This window comes from Notolepis coatsorum (genome assembly GCF_963971535.1).
Source record: "Notolepis coatsorum genome assembly, chromosome: 20".
NCBI lineage: Eukaryota > Metazoa > Chordata > Actinopteri > Aulopiformes > Paralepididae > Notolepis > Notolepis coatsorum.
This window is the reverse complement of record NC_140184.1, coordinates 16,039,793-16,058,713: the sequence shown is the minus strand read 5'-3', so window position 1 is coordinate 16,058,713 and position 18,921 is coordinate 16,039,793.

Sequence of the window (18,921 nt, the reverse complement as noted above, 5' to 3'; positions counted from 1 at the left end):
AACCGACCCCAAACGCAACGGCACAGAGAGAGTTGTTTTCAGAGTTAGCCAAAAACAAGGGCGTGTTTATTCTCAGAGTCACAAGATGGAATTAGGTGGAAAACAGAACAAACGGGGAATCTGGCATGTGAAGAATGTCTTGCGGCTCTGCAGATTCTCCCAGACGGTGTTGGTGAGGAATTTGCTTGTGACATCTCAGAAACCAATGCCTTCCTGGACATTGTTCAATGAAAAGGCAAGCACAGTCAACCCAGAGAAAACTACAGTAGGGTACCTACCTATCATCCAGGCTCCTGCATCGGAACTCGATACACTGAACACAGTCGTCAAGCGAGTGCTCCATGTCGCTAAATCAATGGAACAACAACATGTCATTCTCACAGTGGACGAGGCACTTTATCCGAAGTTATTGGAACTGAAGTGGTCAGTAGAAGAATACAAGGATGTGCTTATCCCTTGCCTCGGAGGCCTTCACATTTCCATGAACTTCCTGGGTGTGATCGGACAACACATGGCTGATTCTGGCCTGAGCGAGCTATGGGTCAAGTGTGATCTTCTGGGAGCAAATGCTGCTCAGCATGTCATGGCAGGAAAGGGGTATGCACGTGCCATGAGGACCCACAAACTTACCCTGCAGGCTATTTGGCAGCTACTACTCCCACGGCTTTATGCATATCTGGATGGAGTTGATGTCACCCTGAGAGTTGAGCTCACAGATCTCTGCCAATCAACAGTTGCTGATGACATCGCACAGCTGGTCGACTTACTTTCTACAGACAGATTCCAGCAGCCCATGAAGGAGTTTGCTGCATCGCTTGTAGTTGATGACCCGAACGCTGCATTCTGGTGGGACTACATGACCATGGTCAGCATCCTACTCTACTTTACACGAGCACAACGTGATGGATTGTGGGATCTCCACCTGTATGCTTTCAAACGTATGCTGCCCTTCTTCTTCAGGTACAATCATATCAACTACGCCCGGTGGGGTACTGTGTACCTGGCTGAGATGTCTGATCTCCCACCAGAAATCCTCCTCGAGTTTCAGAGAGGCAACTTTGTTGTAAAACGCAGTGATCGACACTTCAATCAGGTTTCAGCGGATCAAAGTACAGAGTGGCTCAATGCTACAGGAAAAAAGAGTGGAGGCTTGGTAGGAATCACCAGAATAGAAACATCCCTCAGGAGATGGACACTGTCATATAATCTGAGAACAGTCATAGCTTCTCAGACAACAACAATGCTGAGACTGACAACAGATGAAGAAGACGATGTGTACACACACACCGAGTGCACAAAGAGTAGAATGGAGAGAGACGACACTGATGAAAGCAGACTCTGTGTGTCATTGAAAGACCACGGAGTGTTTCAAGATGGGGGTGACACACTGAGAAACATAATCAACAAGGACGTAGTCACAAGGGCGGTCAGGTGGCGTAACGGAGATTGCGTTCGTCACCAACCCCGGAGCGGCTGGATTCGCCTGTTCGAATCCAGCTCACAGCTCCGGGGTTGTCACCAGCTTGGCTGGCCGTTCACACTAATACAATTGGCAGTATTAGAGGGTGGGAGAAGCTGGCGGGGTGGGTCCGGGTCGTTGTAAACAGCGACTCCTACAGTTCGGTCGGGGCGCCTGCTAAGCGCGGATAGGATCTAAGTGGGATAGTGTGATCCTTCCACACGCTACGCCCTCTCAGTGAGAATCCGCGCTGCCAGGTGAAAAGAAGCGGTTGATTGGCTGGACGTGTGTCGGAGGAAGCACGTGGTAGCCTCCACTCTCCCAGACCGACTGTGGGGGGTAAGTGCGCAGCGACCAGGAAGGGGATTGGAAATTGGCATAACGACTAACATTGGGATGGGAGAAAATCGGAGGAAAAAGGAGGGGGAAAAAGATAAAAAAAACAAAAACAAGGACGTAGTCACACCAGAGATTCAAGAATCCCTACTTGGCGCAGAACACCTTGGACAGGCACAACTGAACATGTTTGTGGACAAACGTTTGTGTGAACCTCCAGATAGTGAACAGCACCTGAACCTGAAATCACCCATTCGAAAGAACAAAGCCAAGACATTTGCCTCTTTGTATGAAGTTGTGCAACTTTCTAAGAACAAGCAAAACACCATCAAAGTGGACAGGCAGATTCTACAAAGGCTCATCACAGCTTACAGAGCAGGTCGTAAGGTAGACCTTGACAATATTCTCCAGCATGAGCTCATGCCCATCCCGCCATCTCGGGCCACAACTAACGGGAGTCTACATTCCACCAACAAGTCTGTGTTAGCAAATATACTGCAAAACAAGTTAAAATCCCTGCAGATCTTACCCTTCAGGGACCCAGCTGCCTGGTTATTGATGGCCAAGCTCTGGTAATGGCACTCGGAAAGCCACCTGACACTACAACATTTGGTGACTATGCCAACAAGTTCACTGACACCGTGTTGAAGATGGGAGCAAAATACCAGAGGGTAGATGTCGTCTTTGACAGATACCATGACCAATCCATCAAAACAGGCACAAGGGTGAAACGCAAACAGCGCCACAGACCAGTACGTCGTGAAATCAAAAACAAGTCTGTTCCACTTCCTGCCAATTGGTCGAGCTTCATGGCCCTTGAAGACAACAAATCAGATCTCGCTCAACTACTCTCAAACCACCTGATAGAACACAGCCCGGATGATGAACCTGTAGTTGTAGTATCAGGGGGGTTTGCTGAAGCGACAACTGTCAAGTCAACCGATCCAGATCTTGAAGTCTCCTCTCTGAGTGCTGACCATGAGGAAGCTGATACACGACTGATTTTACACTGCATCCAGGCTCCAATGGAAACAATCGTTGTGTCAGCGCGTGATGTGCTGCTTCTACTCTTGGCTCACTATGACAGGATCCGATATACGCATCTCTACATGAAAGCTGGGACATCAAAGGATCCAAAATATTTTCCAGTACATGACATTAGAAAGCTACTATCTGATGATCAACTGGACACAATCCTTGCCTTCCATGCCCTCACCGGATGTGACAGTGTGTCCCAGTTCAGTGGTCATGGAAAGAAAACAGCCTGGCAGGTGTTCGAGCACCATCACACTGATCTTGCTGGCCTTGGGAAGGGCCCTTTCACAGAAGATCTTGTGACATCAACAGAGAGATTCATCTGCAAGATCTATGGTGTGCCTGAGGTGGATACGTGCAACAAAGCAAGAGTCAAGTTATTCTGCAAAGGCCATCCACAAGAGACTCTGCCACCAACCTCGGATGCAGTGAAGTTCCACATCATGCGCTCACACTATCAAGCAAGCATCTGGAACCAAGCTCACCTGCCACACCCTGATCTTCCTCCTGTTGATGAAATGGGGTGGATACACAAGGAAGGACAGCTAGTGCCACAGCTACTCTCTCTGCCACCCATGCCTAAAGCCTGGAGGGAGTTCACTTCATGTGGGTGTACCAAGGAGTGCCTCAGCCAACACTGCAGCTGCAGGTATGTATGAAGGATTAGCTGATAGTGATCAATATTATTAGATTGTAAAACTATGATGTGGTAGAGCATATCCACCTGCAAGACTGTATACTCTAGACTGTTTGTTGTTAACAGAATTGTGAACATATGCCTATAACAGAGAGAAAAAAAGGAATGAAGGAACAGAATAAATCACTGTAAGGACAATTGTATCATGTGTTCGAATATACTTGTACGAGAGATGGCTATAATCTTTCAATTCTCTTCTACTCTATTCTATTCAGGAAGAGTCACATGGCATGTATCGAAGCATGCAACTGTAAGAAAGTCAACACCTGCCGGAACACTGAGGAAGAGTGCGAATAAGCTGTCACTGTAAGGATTACTGTAACAAGTATTCAAACGTACATTCACTTATATTGATATGGTAAAACAATCTTTTTATTTTATTCTATTCTATTCAGGAAAAGTGGCATTGGATGAATCATGCAACTGCAAGACACTTGCGACACCTGCCTGAATACGATTGATGACTGACAATAAAGGCCTTATTTGAAATTTTTGAGCCTGGTATACAGCAGAGATATAAATCTGAATATGGCATTGGATCCCCCATGTAATAAAACTTACAAAAGCACATTTAATTCAGGTTTGTACCTTGTGTAGTCACACTTAACTCATTAAGCCCCACCATTTATTTTTTGAGAATTCGCCTAAAACAGCATGCTTACATTAAAATGCTTATATATCCAGATTTATAAGAGCTACTTGCATAAACTTGGTACATGAAGAAAGGTAAGACCTGGGGGATTCCAATGCTGGTGTCCCACATAGGGATGGGAATTGATAGGATTTTATCGATACGATTCCATTATCGATTCTGCTTATCGATTCGATTCTTTGTCGATTCTCTTATCGATACCTGCTCAATTTATAATTTAAATAAATAAATTGGAAATGCAACATAACTAAGCTGGTTAGAATAACAACATGCAACTTGACATTTCTGATTGTCATTTATTGTTGAGCCCCCATGTCAGGGGCGACAGTGGCTCGGGAGGTAGAGCAGTCGTCTGGCAATCCGGAGGTTCCCGGTTCGATTCCCGCTCCTCCCGGGCAGCGTGTCGATGTGTCCTTGAGCAAGACACTTAACCCCTAACTGCTCCCGATGAGCAGGTTGGCACCTTGCATGGTTGCCTGCGCCGTCGTTGTGTGAATGTGTGAGTGATTGGGTAAAATGTAAGGAACAAATTGTAAAGCGCTTTGGATAAAAGCGCTATATAAAAAAGCAGCCATTTACCATGTCAGAAAAATACAAAAACTGTAAAAAATAAAACATTAACTATAGCCTACACTTAAATAAAATAATGTATTTGAGATTCTCTTAAAATGTATTTATTTTTGTATTCTTAAACTAATTTAATCTATTGAATAACAGTCGTTATTCCTCTGACTTCTGTCTCACACACACACACACACACACACACACACACACACACACACACACACACACACACACACACACAGAGACACACAGAGCTCCCTCCCCGGGCCCCTGTCCTGTAGGTATTGGCTTGTGTTGCTACACGGACACATTTGTATGTTGCACCATGGTACTTCCTGTCTGACGGACTCGGAGTAGAGACTTAGTAAATAAACAATCCGGCTCTTATTATATGTGAACTAAAGAGTACAAGGTTTACACAACAGTCCCCACCCGCTGTTTTATTGTATTTGTACCTGTACTATCCGCTGTCAGCTGTTTATCTCTCTTTGTGAGCTTGATTAAATAGCGTTAGCTCACGTTAGCTAGCGATAGCTCCGCGGCTAATTTTAGCTCACCCTAAACTAAATCAATGACTATGTTCTAAAGCATTCAAGTAGTTTTCACTGCACATAGAAGTAGCCAAACAGCGGGAGCATATTACCAAAACACAGGCAATTTCTAGCCCTTAATGAATCAAATAGAGTCTGCCATGGCTACATGCTAACATTATTACGCAACTAGGAAAAACCTGGCAGCGATAAGGGAATCGAAAGTCAAGGGAGCCACACGGTTCCAGGCATCGGCCAATTAGGAACCGGTTCCCAACCGGAACCGGTTTTCGATTCCCATCCCTAGTCCCACACTGTATAGTTATTACCAAATCGCTGCAGTATTCCTGCAAACACTGAAGAAATGTCATTTTTGTATCCTCGCCTATACAAAGATTACAGTTAGACAGTCAAAAACACCCTGTTACTCTCATGGTTGCACCACAGCTATATTCCTACTTTCTTCCTCCATAGGTGCAGATGTTCTGTGCAAAGTTTCATGTCAGTAGAATAAGAAATGTGGGTTTAGCACCTGTTTTTGTGGAGAGGGCCTGGTGCTGGTGGCCATGTTGGATTTCTCTATTTTTGAGGCCTTGTTTGAAATTTTTTAGCTTGGTATACAGCAGATTTGGATTCAGCACCCCTTAATACCCCTAGAAATGTTGTGTATTATGATTTTCTGAAAATTGACCCTGTCTATGCACACAGGCTTTGAGTGGCTGGAGGTGGTCGGGCAAATGGAAGGTACATGTGAGAAGTTTTCATTGGACGCGCACAGGCGCTGAGTGTATCCCATAGGCGAAGCAGAAAAGCTACGCCAATCATATAACTAGGGTTATAGGATAACCTTCGTTAGCTGGACAATGTTACGGTGAGTTTATTTTATTTAATGTTCCATTTGATACATCACAGCATCAGAACAGTGTGGTAATGTTAGCGACTAGCATGCTATGTATCTTGGCTAGCTAACTAATGTAAAATGGGTCTATTTCACTAGCATGCTAGTGGCTAGCTAGCACAATCAAAGACAGGCTATGATGATAGTGTAGAAGGGTGGATTATCCCTACTTTATGAGAGTGGATATGAACTGTCACCAGGTAGTGGGAGCACAGCAGATCTGGGTCCGGCTGAGTCCCCGACTGTAGTGTAGGGGTACTAGAATTGGGATTTAGCAGAGGGAGTGGATGGGGCCTAGGATTTACTAACCTAGGGGTTCTACGCTGGTCCTTCTTGCCCTCCAGGGTGACTGTAGTAATTCCCCAAACACCCACACTTCCCCTAATACGTCCCACACCCTCTCACCCCCGGTGGCAGTAATGGTAGATGATATAATTTCTCCCCAAAGCAGTACCTTTCCTTGTTGACTGGTGGAGACCTGTACAGAGCACCTGCCCCAATTACACATAGGCCGTGGATAATAAGGGGTTAAACAATAATGCACATTAATCAAAAAAGGGTTAAGCAATAATCCACATTAATTCACACACACACAGTGGTCCCATTTATACGCCTCTCCTTTTACTGAAGGTTACATGTATCTGCATGAACAAGTCCCTGTAAGGGTTAATAGGCTTTTCATGTACAATAACGAGGAGGTTGGCAGGACGCTCCGGGAGCCACACAGTGGGAAACAACTTATTTCTACAATGGTGCCATATGCACCACACGATAACACAACACAACAAATGCAATAGAGTGGGCCCACACTGAAACAAAATACCTTATAAGTGCCGGCATTACCAAAATAATAAAGTTGGGGCGCCCTTAGTCACTGGTGCACGTGCAAGCTCAAAGTACCTTATCCTCTTCGCCCTTAGAGGGCATGCTATCGAAAAAGAGAATGTTCGCCGATAATGTTCCAGGGCGCTTGGAGCGCTAACAGTACCTGTTGTGAGTGTACCAACCGAGTGCTGGCCTGCTCCCGCAACGAATGTCTGTGACGCGGGTTGGCCGTCGAACGGTCCAGTGTTTGTCACCTGTGATAGCAAGGGGGCTGGCTGGGCTGATGTTAGGCAGGCAAATCGCTGGACTGGCGGTCGGCTAGGAGAATGCTGGAGGCGGGTGCAGTCCGGAGACGTCTGCTGCGGTGTCTGCTCCGGGTGCTGGAGCGACGCGTGAGCTAACTGGGCTAGCAGGCCTATACTTGAAGCTAAGCTCTGGTCAGTGTGACCAAACTATTCTTCCGACTATACGTTCTAAACGCTGCTCGCGGCGGGTCAACGGTGCAGTCCGGCTGTCGAACGTCTTCTTCTGGGATCAACGTGTCCTAATCACTATACTGGGATGATAAACTATGGGCCAGCGACGTTACTTGTTCGGACTGGACGCGGGAGCCGTATCCCGCGTGTCTTTTGTATGGTAAGCTCGTCGCCGATACACCTGCTTGCTTCTGTGGAATTCGACGAAAGAGAGAGTCTCCTGGTCAGACTCCTCCTTCATACCAGCCTCTTCTTCACCTGTCTTTGCCAGCCCAAAGTCACACCAGCTCCCCCCGGCGGCAGTCCAGCGCCATGTCCCACTACTGAATGTCCATATTAGAGTATGAAGAATCAAAACGGGTCATCAAGTTTGTTGACAGAATCTGGCTATGGGGCGACAATAATGTGGTCAAGAGGCATGGGCCCTCATTCATCAACGTGTTCTACGCACAGATCTGTGCTTACCCTGTGCGTACGATCATTTCTAAGCAAAGAGTGGGATTCATCAATTTCGATTTGAACTTGACTCCGTGCTTACATCTACGCACAGGTCAGACCACACTTACCTGGCGCCCAGTGGTAGAATATATTATTACAACAAGGAAATGAGCTTCTGTGCATAATAACACTGGCATGTTCTGTACGAACCGTAGTTCATTATAGTTCATTGTAAAATAGCAACAGTAGTGTAATTATGGTCAAAACCCTATAAATAGCATTTGGAATAATAGATCTTTCTCTCAGAATGAATGCAGCATGGTTTATATAGCGTTATTGGAATATACGGGGTGTAGGCTACTGACTGACTGCGCTCCGCGTAGCTTGATTGATTGATTGATTGAAAAGTTTATTAACAGATTGCAGAATGGGTACAGTACAGTACAGCTCAGTACATACAATTGTTAATTGGGGATGCAGACCAACTTTCGTCTTGTTTACATCAGGGTCCCCCATTTTCAATTCATCATAAATCATAAAGCTCAACTCGTTATTATTTTGCGCACAGACCGCCGAAACACGGGAACGTTTTGATTATATTTAAAAGGCTTTACGTTAAACGAAACAAGTGGAATTTCGAAGCTGTAAGCAGAATAAGTCATATGAATATAGTGTTCTTCCCCCTTTTTACTGTATAAGAAAGAATAGAAAACGCATTGCAATGACACCATGCAGATAGTGGACAGACTATATGATGGGATTCAAGTTCGCGTTTTTGTTGCTCATAGGCATGCTGTCAGAGTATGATATCTTAATCAAACATTCTAGAACATTTGTCGTCACAGATCATGTCCTAATAGAACATAGGCTATGGCATGGATCGTGATATTGTGTGGACTGTTATTATTACTGTACACCGGTACCACCCATTGTGACAACAGCCTTGTGAGTCCCGCACACAAACATGATGGAATTCAAGTTCATGTATTGAAAGGCGGCTACATCATACATGCAGTGAGATTCATTGTTCTTGTATATGCTCTCGTATTATATTGTTTATATAGGCTACCCAATACTGACATCAAAATAGATTGTAGTATGCCTCTAGAAATCATATGCAGCAGGTAGAAAATTGACGGGAGATCCATCGCGATTTGGAATAGAATTGAGGAGAACTTTAATCCCTGTGTATTAATCAAACAACACGGGAAAAGGCAGTCATATTCCAGCGCGGTCTTTATTAGCCGACAACAAAATAGATGCCTCTAAAAATCATATAGCCAATCGAACACAACTAATAAAGGCATTCATATTACAGCACGGTTATGATGACACACAACCAACGCCAAACAGTGGTCAACGAACGGTCTTTATTAGTATTTTGAGCTGTCCAGGCAGAATTGCAGCAATGGTCTTAGGGAGCCGTTGATATCTGACATCACCGTTTACAAATCCGCCTTTTATTTATCCCATAATACGCGATAGTGTCTTCTTGGTTCGACAGCAGTGAATTCTCCGTGGAGTTTCTCAGAGTCCCGCTCGGGTCGGTCCATTATTTCACATCCCATGGGGGGTGTTTCCTCATTTTCATGACCATATATGGATAATCATGCACGAGCATTGACGGTAGAACAAAGTGGTATTCATCAACACGGAGGAGCATAGAGCCTGCGTATGCACCGTGTGATGAATCCCGACTTCCCTGTGCGTACACTAGTTCTATATTCCGTGCTTACGTGTGGAAATAGAAATGTTCTACGCACACTATTGATGAATGAGGGCCATGGTTTCTATCTTTAGCCTTTGGCATGGTTTATTATTCACATGGTAAGCAGCAGTACAAGAGTTCTCCTCTCGGTGAGAGGCAGGTGGGGAAAGAGGTAGAGGGGGAGGAGACATCTCCTTAAATACTCGCCACCTGGTGGCAGCATTAGTGGCTCCGCCTAGAGCGCCCTCTAGTGGAAACAGTTATATATACAGTTAGACAGTTACTTGCAATCGTACATAGAACCTCTAACTTTAACACTCCCACTTAGGGTTGTATAGTATAGTACACTGTATAACCTCTTCAAAAACAATTTACAACGAAAATAATACAATTCAGAACATCAAAAAGAATATGGCAGTCAATATTTATACACCAAACATGACCTCTGCAAATCTCTTCAATTTCAATTTGGAAACAGGTTTCCTCATAGTGTCTGCTACCAAGTCGTCCGTTGGACAATAAATCAGTGTCATTCTTTCTTCCCTGATATAAAATTATATTTTATATCGACATGTTTACATCTATGTCGGCACACAGGGTTCCTAGCAATCACAATGGTTCCCTGGTTGTCCTCATAAACAACAGTCTTCATATATACATAGGTGTCCATCACTTCGAGCAGTTGTTCTAGATAAACACATTCCTGCATTGTCATAGCTAGAGCCATACATTCGGCTTCACAAGTTGATAGTGCCCCTGTGGGCTGCTTCTTTCTGAAACACAGCTGTTTATCTGCTGTACCTTTGAGATAACAAAAAACATGTCTTGCTGTAATCCAATGCTCTTCTGTGGGGTCAGCAAAATGATGTGACAACTTACTCACTACAAAACATAGGTCAGGGCGAGTACAGGTTGTCAAACAAATGAGGCTACCCACAGCTTCTCTGTACATTTCTACATCAGTCAAAACGTTTCGGGATCTTTTCCACATAATTAAATCATTTCAAACATGGTAAATCATCGACCTCTGTATTTAAACATGGGATCCATTTCTGTATTTAAACATGGAATCCACTCAGGTATTTAAACCTGGGCCCTCATTCATCAACGTGTTCTACGCACAGATCTGTGCTTACCCTGTGCGTACGATCATTTCTAAGCAAAGAGTGGGATTCATCAATTTCGATTTGAACTTGACTCCGTGCTTACATCTACGCACAGGTCAGACCACACTTACCTGACGCCCAGTGGTAGAATATATTATTACAACAAGGAAATGAGCTTCTGTGCATAATAACACTGGCATGTTCTGTACGAACCGTAGTTCATTATAGTTCATTGTAAAATAGCAACAGTAGTGTAATTATGGTCAAAACCCTATAAATAGCATTTGGAATAATAGATCTTTCTCTCAGAATGAATGCAGCATGGTTTATATAGCGTTATCGGAATATACGGGGTGTAGGCTACTGACTGACTGCGCTCCGCGTAGCTTGATTGATTGATTGATTGAACAGTTTATTAACAGATTGCAGAATGGGTACAGTACAGTACAGCTCAGTACATACAATTGTTAATTGGGGATGCAGACCAACTTTCGTCTTGTTTACATCAGGGTCCCCCATTTTCAATTCATCATAAATCATAAAGCTCAACTCGTTATTATTTTGCGCACAGACCGCCGAAACACGGGAACGTTTTGATTATATTTAAAAGGCTTTACGTTAAACGAAACAAGTGGAATTTCGAAGCTGTAAGCAGAATAAGTCATATGAATATAGTGTTCTTCCCCCTTTTTACTGTATAAGAAATAATAGAAAACGCATTGCAATGACACCATGCAGATAGTGGACAGACTATATGATGGGATTCAAGTTCGCGTTTTTGTTGCTCATAGGCATGCTGTCAGAGTATGATATCTTAATCAAACATTCTAGAACATTTGTCGTCACAGATCATGTCCTAATAGAACATAGGCTATGGCATGGATCGTGATATTGTGTGGACTGTTATTATTACTGTACACCGGTACCACCCATTGTGACAACAGCCTTGTGAGTCCCGCACACAAACATGATGGAATTCAAGTTCATGTATTGAAAGGCAGGCAGTGAGATTCATTGTTCTTGTATATGCTCTCGTATTATATTGTTTATATAGGCTACCCAATACTGACATCAAAATAGATTGTAGTATGCCTCTAGAAATCATATGCAGCAGGTAGAAAATTGACGGAAGATCCATCGCGATTTGGAATAGAATTGAGGAGAACTTTAATCCCTGCCCCTGGGTATTAATCAAACAACACGGGAAAAGGCAGTCATATTCCAGCGCGGTCTTTATTAGCCGACAACAAAATAGATGCCTCTAAAAATCATATAGCCAATCGAACACAACTAATAAAGGCATTCATATTACAGCACGGTTATAATGACACACAACCAACGCCAAACAGTGGTCAACGAACGGTCTTTATTAGTATTTTGAGCTGTCCAGGCAGAATTGCAGCAATGGTCTTAGGGAGCCGTTGATATCTGACATCACCGTTTACAAATCCGCCTTTTATTTATCCCATAATACGCGATAGTGTCTTCTTGGTTCGACAGCAGTGAATTCTCCGTGGAGTTTCTCAGAGTCCCGCTCGGGTCAGTCCATTATTTCACATCCCATGGGGGGGGTTTCCTCATTTTCATGACCATATATGGATAATCATGCACGAGCATTGACGGTAGAACAAAGTGGTATTCATCAACACGGAGGAGCATAGAGCCTGCTTACGCACCGTGTGATGAATCCCGACTTCCCTGTGCGTACACTAGTTCTACATTCCGTGCTTACGTGTGGAAATAGAAATGTTCTACGCACACTATTGATGAATGAGGGCCCTGGATTCTACTCTTTCCGTATTTAAACCTGGAGTATCCTCCTCCTGCATTTAAGCAGTGTAGCCACCCTCCTTCCGTATTTAAACATGGAGTACTCTCCTTCAGCATTTAAGCAATTAGCTATGAACCTTACTTTGTACTTGTCGTGGCCTGCAATACCCTCCTTGATTGAATACCCCCATTTCCCTCCCACTGTCTGTCTGCCCTCTGGTAACTTGGTTAGAGTAAAGGTGTGGTTGTCCTCTAGGGACCTCATCTCCTCACCCATTGTCCTCTCCCATTTACTTGATTCAGGGGACACTATGGCCTCTTTAAAGATCTGAGGTACCCCACTGACTACTCTGTAGCAGTAATCAATGGTGGTAAGTGTACTGTCATCCTCATCACTTTCTCTCCGGGCATAGTCTGTCAGATACTTTGGGGGTTTGTGTTCCCTTGAGGGATACCTCCCACTGCTTGGGGCACGTGACGTCACCCTCGGGGGCTCCTCGTCATCGCCCTCTGGGGGTTGCTGGCTGTCTGTCTGCACGACCGTGCTAGGTACACTGGGCTGAGGTGTCTGTTTCTTCACACCTTACTCTGGAGTCCACCTCTGGCTCCTCTGTCTGTGTCTCGCTCTCACATGTTGTCTTTGTGACAAACTTGACTAGCCTGCCTGTGTTTCTGCACTCTCACTTTACCGGGATGATAAACTAGGAAAGCGGGGCTCCCTTTGTCGTGCCCTACAAAGAATCCTTTTTCACATCTGGACTCAAGCTTTCCCCTGTCCTGTAGGCAAGCATGACACACTGATCCAAATTGGTGCATTCTAGCTAGATTACACTTCTTTCCTGTCAGTGCTGTATACGGGGTGGTGCCGTGTGCTTATTAAAGCACCTGTTTCTGGTGTAAGCGGCTTCTTGCACCGCATAATGCCATATACTCTTAGGTAAGTTACTGTCTATTGCTTACACCTAGCCATTTTGAAAAGGGAGCGCCATTCCCTCTCTGCCACTCCGTTCTGATGTGGGGGATATCGACATGACGTCTCGTGTCTTATCTTGTACCTTCTCAACAGTGATTGGAACTCTCTGTTTGTGAACTCGGTTCCGTTGTCGGACCTCAAGCATCTTACGTTACCATAAGGGTCTACGTCTGCCAGGAATTTCTCCGTGGCCTGGAGTGTGTCACTCTTTGCTTTGAGAAAGTAAACAAACAATGCCCCTGTGCACACATCTGTAAAATACTGTACATATCTAAAGCCTCCTATGGACTCGTTGCTTACTGGACCGGCTAGATCCGTGTTAACTAGCGCAAGTGGTACCTTTACTTTTTCTGTGGGATTTCTGTTTCTCGATTGAGTAAACTTCCCCGTTTTGCACACTACACATTCTTTGTCAGGTCTACGCTTTTCACCTTCAATGTGCATGCCTTCTGTCACTGCTTGCAGTTTCAGTAAATCCTCGTAATTACAATTACCCATAATCTCATGCCATGTCTGAATACCGTGACTGACCGTCACGCTACACATATCATTATTATCATTACACTTGTCGTTGTCATTACACTCTGTTTGCAGATAATACATTCTCTGGTACATCTTTATGTTAAACCGTGTACCGTCAGGCTCTACAAGAACATTTTTACCTTTATCGAAGAATACTTTGGCACCGTTTGCAGTAGCAGCTATTACAGAGAATAGTCCTTGTGGGAACGATGGTACGTAGAGAGCGTTCTTTAACGTCACTGTACACCGGCGCCCCCCACTGTCTGTGAGGCATACCTGTGCGTCTCCTCTCTCTTGCGCCAACCCGTAGGTGTACTTCCCGTCTGCCAGCTCCATGCTGTGTCTCTCCGGGTGGAAAGTGTTGTCAAAGTTCTTGAACCGACTCCTGTCGTTGATGACGTGGGACGACGCACCTGTGTCCACGATCAGTCCCTTTCCTTGGGCCCGCTGCAGCTGCGCCGGCCTGGCGACGCACGCTGTCCGCGCCCCGAAAGCGAAGTCTTCTTGTCCCGTTACTCTCCGGGCGTCGTCTCGATCCATCTCTCGTCGACCATCGCCGCCATCTTGTCCGCTGCCGCCATCTTGTCCACAGCCGCCATCTTGTCCATGCGCGTATCGCGTGCTCTGGTCGTGTTTCTTCATGCACGCTCTGTCTGTGTGCCCTGTGGATTTGCAGAAGCTGCACAAGACAGTCTTTGTGCAGTCGCCTCTCCGATGGCCTTTCTCTCTGCATCGCCAACACTCCAGCTCCGCCGTGGGCCTGGTCTTCTCCCTCGGCGTCGCTCGTCTCCCGCCTCCGCGGCGGCTGGGTGGGTATCTTCTGAGGCCTCGAAGTTTAGTAACTTGGCCTTGAACTTTCCCAGCGTCATGTCCGCTGAACTGTGCGTTACCAGGAGTGTGAACGGTTTGTACAGCTGCAGTAGTCCTCTCCTCACCATCGCCATCGTTAGCCCATCGCTTGGTGCTTCTCCTGCACTCTTCAATGCCGTCATGATCTGCTCAGCTCTGATGACGTATTCGGTCACAGTATCGGTGTGCCCCTTCTTCAGTGCTGTTAGTGTTATGTAGAGGGCCATGACTCGGGGTCTTCCTTGCCTGATATAATGCTCTCTCAACACCCCCAGGCTTTCTCTGCCTTTGTCTTTAGTGTCGCAGAATATCAGCCCCAAGCTTGTGTCGTCGAGCAGTGACGCTAACTCACAGTATGCGTCTGCATTACGCTTGTCGTCCAGGGCTTGTGCTTCCGCCGTCAGGTCTCCCGTGGGGGCCATCAAGATCGTCGTCTTCAGTCCCACACCGTGCATGCAGCATAACATACGCTCTTCCCAGAGCTTGTAGTCCTCTGCCTTTCCATTGAATGAGGGCCATTTGCTCCTTCCCTTGGTCGCCATCCTCTTGGTTGATGGTAGGCTTAGCTTTAGCTCTTGTTGGCCTAGCATCTAGCCACGCGGTGCTCCCGGCGCTAACCTAGCCTATACTTCAGCTAAACTTGCTACCCTTATTATTTCGCCCCGGCGTGATCTGGGCCCATAACCTGTTGACAGAATCTGGATATAGGGCAACAATAATGTGGTCAAGAGGCATGGTTTCTATCTTTAGCCTTTGGCGTGGTTTATTATTCACATGGTAAGCAGCAGTACAAGAGTTCTCCTCTGGGTGAGAGGCAGGTGGGGAAAGAGGTAGAGGGGGAGGAGACATCTCCTTAAATACTCACCACCTGGTGGCAGCATTAGTGGCTCCGCCTAGAGCGCCCTCTAGTGGAAACAGTTATATATACAGTTAGACAGTTACTTGCAATCCTACATAGAACCTCTAACTTTAACAAAGTTACACAGCGTTATCATAAAACAGTTAGAGCACAATGAATACAGTTAGACACATTGAATTACGGTTGGACATATTCACGTGTCTACATTAGTATGCATGTGTTAAAAGCATCCCGACGAGTGCTCTGTCTTCATTGGACTACACAAGGTATACTGGGTATACAGGCCCCATGAGGGCAGGTAGTATCTTCCCTTCCTCCCGTTAACATTAAGTTAAAGACAGAAAAGAAATAACATCACTACACCTACTACCACACTGTTAAAATTGCTTGCTGTTCTATGATTGTTATCCTCCTCTGGCCGGTTATTGTTACCACTGTACCCAGTATTGTTGTTGTTACCCAGCAGCACTGTAACAACAACAACTGGTTTGCCATGGAGGCGTTTTCAAAATAAAAGTTGGGTCCATTTTCAAAATAAAAGTATGTAACGATAGGTGTGATATTGTATTGTCACAGTCCATGGTCCGTATCATCCCATTTTTGTATCGCAACATATCGCTTCACAATATATTGTTACAAAAGTAATGGCAATATTACTTTTACAAAGTAATGCAATGCTGAGAGAGTTTATTGTTATGGATTCAAATAGATACTGCAATTATTCCCTCTTTATTGCCTTATTAAACTAAACATATTGAAAGATTCCCCTCAGTTACCCTCATTCTCATATCCTTGAATGTCTCCCTTTTGCTGTCATATTGCTGAAGTTTAAAGTTGTAATCTGCTAAATCCAAATGTTTGTTTTGGCAACATATTATAATGGTGATAAACGGTCATTGCCGTTGCGTTTCTGCATTGTATTGACTCGTTTTCCATCTTGAAAATTCATGGTAATAACAGAGTCAGTCATTCAATTCAAACAAATTGCTTTTGCTGCTGGTGACATGAAACACATCATTTCCTGTGTGCCAGATGATTTCCCCTGGAATGTCATACCAGACACCACTGTTTAGAACAGCCCAGAACAGCAAATGTAAAGATATTCATGTACTGGGTATAGGTAGAATCACTATGTGTTATACCAGTGGGCGATAGAGACTAGGCAAAATATATATATATTTTTTGAGATTATTACTTTAAAGCACTGGCTGTGAGAGAAGAAGAAAACACAGAGTGTCCCTTCTCTTCCCCAAAGACACATGCAAAGCTTTTGCGCAACAAATCTCTGCATCCCGGTCCACTGAGTGAGATATATATTGGAACTCTCGTGAGAACGCATCGCAGACAGTTTAAAGTGTAACGTACGAAAGTAAGAGAAATGACAAATAATGAGTAATACAGTAAATTTATTTTTAGGAATGACCCCAACACTGCTTTCAACACATTGATGTTACAGCACCTTGTGCGTCCCCACTCAGCGCTGCCGTTGCCCTCTAGAGATAGATCCAGGTACTGCTTGTCCCATATGTCACAGGAAGGCATCCCAGTGATTCACCATGTGAAACCTATATGTGATGAGTGGCTGATTGTGGAGTTCTCTGAAATCCCAGTACAGTGGATTCTCGGAGTGGCTCCGATGACGAGGAGATGCAGTGAAATGTGTCCTGTGAGCCGGCTTGAAATTGGCCGCCGGGACCCTCGTCGTCTGGAACGAGTTACAGAGCCAGCCAGGTGGCCGCATGCTTGGCACGACCTGCCAGTTTTGTGTTGTGCTAGACTAGCTTGGTCGGGCCAAATTAGGCTTGGACATGACTTTCTGTGACATGCCAGCGCTGGTCTGAGAGAGGCAGAGGGAGAAACAGAGAGACACCAGTACTAAATGGACCTGTCTCAAACCCTGCCCTCTTTTCTTGATCCTCCAATCACAACTGTCGCTTACCTCGGACAAACCAAGTTTGTCCGAGGTAAGCGACAGTTGTGATTGGAGGATCAAGAAAAGAGGGCAGGGTTTGAGACAGGTCCATTGAGAGAGGTAGAGAGAGAGAGAGAGAGAGAGAGGCAGTGAGAGAGAGAGATACTCTCTGGGATGGCGTTAAGCTGAGGCCACTATGTGTGGGCGTGCGAGTTACACCGACTCTTGGTTCGAGTCCAGCTTGTTTGTTTTGTAACCCTTAAGCTGCCGGGGACATACGCAGTAGTAGTGGCCAGTGCAAAGCCTGGGAACATTGCGTCAGTGTGAGCCCCCGGAGTCAATCAATTCAGTTCAGTTCAGTTCAGAGTTTTTATTTGCCACATGGAATAATACAATCATAGTTTCTTCATAAAAAAATCATAAATAGCCATTCCATGGACAAAAGGAGCAGGAAGAAGAATAAATCTTATAATTACCTGCCCCTTATTCCTAAACTAACATGTATTTTCTTAATGGTCGGCGTATAACCTTATTTACACAAATAATCATTTATACCATTATAAAAGAAACACAATCCACAGTTAAACAAGAAAAATTTAAATAATAATAATAATGATAAAGAATAAAAAAGAAAAGAAAGAGAAGAGAAAAAAAAAAGATCTCACTATTCAGATCACATTTTGATTTTCATACTGACTAAATATTTTTTTTTTATACATTTTTTTGAATTGATAAACACTGTTACATCCCTTAAGCTCGCTATGGAGAGAATTCCATAACTTTACACCAATAACTGAAGGACACATCTGTTTAAGTGTGGTACGTGCAAACTGATGTTTAAAATTGTATTTTCTCCTACTAAACTCACTTTCTAAATGAAAAATATTTTGTAGTTTTTCTGGCAGTGTATTATTTCTTGCCCTAAACATAATTAACATTGTTTGAAACTTAACCATGTCTTCAAGTTTAATTATTCTAGATTTAATAAATAATATATTTGTGTGTTCTCGATAACTCACTTTATGTCAACAAGGCAGGTGATGGGAAGCCAGTGCGTAACCTCCCGTATCTGCATGCGTACTGTACTGTGTGTCCCGGCTGGGGGCCTGAGATCCTACAACTCAGCCCCCGGATCAAGGGAAGGGGGTTTAGTACATTAGTGTGTGTGACTCTGTGTAAGTCACCTGCCCTGTGCTCCCTTCACCACATACTCACGCTAGACACTTGCCCCTTCTTAGTATATGTGCCTCGCACTATTAACCCGGTACTTCACGTGGTGATCCTGTGAGAGTTTATTTCTCACAGCGCTGAA